We start from the raw sequence: 3,331 nt of genomic DNA, 5'->3' as shown, positions 1-3,331 counted from the left end.
AAAAGATTGAAGAAAAAAAAAATTAAAATACGCATTCATTTTTGTTAAGGTAAAATCGCCTGAGTCCAAAAAAATACTTAAATGACCAGAGTTACACGGCGACTAAACTAAGGCGATTTTATGATATATCTAGATTTTTTATATACACTAAATAGATCATTTTTTATACATACAAATAGATTTGAGTGACCAAACGTCCTCTTTTTCCGTAGGAGAATTTGCTAAACTACATGACAGTCAATCATACTAGAATTTAATCACGGCGGCAACCGTCTAAATTAAGAACTAAATGTAATTGACAACTAAGAGCAAAAACATATTTTAGCGCGCGCTCCTTCGTAAAAAGAGTACGTCTGGTAATCCTATAATAGATGTAGATTTTTTTTGTTTTAAAGCAGTAATTGATTATACCTTTAAAATGATATTAAATCTAACATGTTTAAAAAAAGTGAGACTTTTTTATAACTTTTTTTTTAATTTTTTATTTTATTTGTTAAATTAAAAAATATTAATTAAAAACAACTTTTGCAATGCAAACGTTAAAACATTGCATTGCTCAAGAAACTCTTAGAGTGAATGAAATATTAAAACAACCGTTTTATTGATTTTTATAAAAGATGGCTTTGGAGCAAGCCAACAGATTTCTCAAACAGTGTTATAAACACTTTTTAGAATCAGGCGAAGTTGACGAATGGAAATTATTTCTATTAACTATTATTCGGTTGAAATCATTGAAACTATGGTACGTTCAAAAATCTTATATAAATCAGATTTAAAAACCATATTAAAGCAGGTATTTTTGAATATAATTTAAAATCTGTTATCGTCGAACCACTAAACAGTCGTCAATGCACAGTCAACAACACCGGCTCTAAAAATAGTGTCATAATATATATAATATATTATATATTTAATATATATTACAATATAAACAACATATGTGCCTGGGCCCCCTCCTCACTTCTTAAGGACTTTTTTTTTCCTCAAATTTCTTGATGTAGAGGACTTTTTTTAGAAATTCGCGATTGTGCCCCTTCCATTTGAAACCCGTGTCGTCGGCCCTGCATTGAATCGTTTATTTTTAAATTTAATATAACTTGTGGACTTTAATTAAGTTATTAGTTATAATTATATCTATAAATATGAATAAAATTTTGCTAGGGTAGATCTAAAGCTTGCTATCTATACCATCTTGCAACTACTAGATCACGATCCTTTGATTATAAAAGAGTTGTGTTACTTCTTACCGCTTTCTCTTCAAGTGGAAATTTTTAAATATATGAAAACGTTAGGAAAATCCTCTTATCCTAAAGATCTTTCATTTATTTACAAATACCGTTAGTGTAGAAAGGTATGCAAACAAATACAGTTAGTGTAGAAAGGTATGCAAGCAAGTACCGTTAGTGTAAGAGTTATATTATATGCAAACAATATTTTTAAAGATTTACGTTACATATGGAAAAAATATAAATTTTGCAGTCCGAAATATTTTTTAATTTTTTTTTCTTTAATTCTTAAACAAAAGAAAAAAAGAAAACAAAATCCTTTAAAAAATTACTATATTTTTTAAATTTTTCAACTAAATAACATTTAAGCCCGAACTCAAAAGATTGATTGGCCAAAACTTACTAGAAAAAAATTATCATAGGGTAGAGCGAGGCATATCGGGATAGCGGGGCATAACGGGACAGTTATGCCTGAAGCCTTATATCTCAGCTAAAAAAATTTTTTTTTCAAAAATTTTCTTTGATAAAACATTTCAAATTATTGTAATTCATTACTTTAAAAAAAAGAAAGAAATTTTAGAAATATCAAAATGCATTAAAAGTACTAAAATGCATCAGTAAATTTGCGAAAAACAAAATATGCGTATTTTCTTAACCAATGCAGCGACAAAAGATTTATCTTGAACTTTGCGAATTTTCTTTATTTATAAAAAGTTTATATTTTTCAGACAGTATTTTTATCCTCTTTTAGATTCTGGTTTTAAAAAAATACTTGTGATTGAACTTTTTGAATAGTATTATTTTCGGTAAAATGATTTTTGTAGGGATATATCGGGACAACAAGTTATTTATATAATTGAGTATATTACTACCATTTCGTAAGACTGTTTACAGTTTGATGATTTCATTTTTAATCTAAAATATTATAATTTTTTATTTAGAAAATCAATTTAAGTAATAAATTCAAAGAAATTCTTATTTTTATAACTTAACTTTGATTATTAATAGCGTTTAATGTAAACAAAGAAAGTAAGAAATTATATAAGAAAGATTAATCACCCAAAACGGAATGAAATGTAGTTTTAGCTGTAAGTAAAAAGGAACTTAGAATTAGCAAAGCTGCTGATACACATGGCATATTTAAGTTTGCTCAACATTGGCATATTGCTAATAAATTAATAATTAATAAAATAATAATTGCCAGCTCATCAAAAATGTTGCCGAATTTTTTCATAATACTTTTTGTGTGAGTTATGTGATCCATAAAATTTTTTGCTTAATTTCAAATTTAGTAGTAGTTACCAATTTAATAATATATAAGTTATTGTATTAATAATATATAGGTATTTTATAATAAAAAACACAAAAAAAAATGTTTATTTTAGCTGTTATTTCATTTTTGTTGTCATGGGTGTATGGACGTGAAGTTTTAAGGGTGTGTTACTTTTTTTGAGAGTTTAATGACTGAACATATTTAAGCGATAGATAGCCGTCATTTTTCATCATTTTTAAAGCTTTACAATTGAAGAATAACTGCTGCTTTTTAACTGTCCCGTTTTGCCCCACCCATTTGCAAAATGTTAAAGTTTTGCTAGCCTAGAGTTTTGTACTTTGGTTGTCGTAACTTATTTTTAAATGTTTTTTTTTTTTTTTTTAATTTTCTTATATCAATAAAATTTTAAGAAATTTATAAAAAGCAGTGTTAACTTTGATTAGTTTATCTGCAACTAGCGTTTGTTTCTTAAGTATTCCTATATGCCCCGCTCTACCCTAAATTACAAAATTTTAAGAAAGGAGTCATCAAAATAAGTATCAAAAATATAGTCTAATAATGGAGCATCCAAGAGGAGCATATTGATAAACAAGCAAGTGATATTGATTTTTTCAATTTAATATAGCATAACAAAACATAGTAAACTTTTATGTTAGGTTTTTAAACATATAGATTATACTAAACTAGTTCTGTAATTTGTAGCGCAACATCTTTTTTTAAACGTTTGCAAAAGTTCAAAACTCATACGCTGACGCAATAGTAACCATCTCTTTGTTGGATCAAGGATGATGCGGTTCGCCCGATTGTTTGCTCAACGCTTTCGCGCAAGCTA

The 3,331-nt window shown here is 27.1% G+C and overlaps 1 long non-coding RNA gene across 2 annotated transcripts; it reads left to right on the top strand.

The window, feature by feature from the left end:
- The first annotated feature begins 585 nt into the window (after positions 1-585).
- Positions 586-3,009, top strand: LOC136087490 (uncharacterized). 2 transcript variants are annotated; one of them, XR_010641824.1, is made up of 2 exons: positions 586-742; positions 1,162-3,009. It is a non-coding gene; the product is annotated as an uncharacterized LOC136087490 (long non-coding RNA). The 2 variants fall into 2 exon arrangements; XR_010641825.1 differs by having other exon boundaries at positions 586-793.
- The last annotated feature ends 322 nt before the right edge of the window (positions 3,010-3,331 follow it).

This window comes from Hydra vulgaris, chromosome 11 (genome assembly GCF_038396675.1).
Source record: "Hydra vulgaris chromosome 11, alternate assembly HydraT2T_AEP".
Lineage (NCBI taxonomy): Eukaryota > Metazoa > Cnidaria > Hydrozoa > Anthoathecata > Hydridae > Hydra > Hydra vulgaris.
Note: the sequence above shows the minus strand (reverse complement) of the source record. Positions and strands in the feature narration are given on the sequence as shown.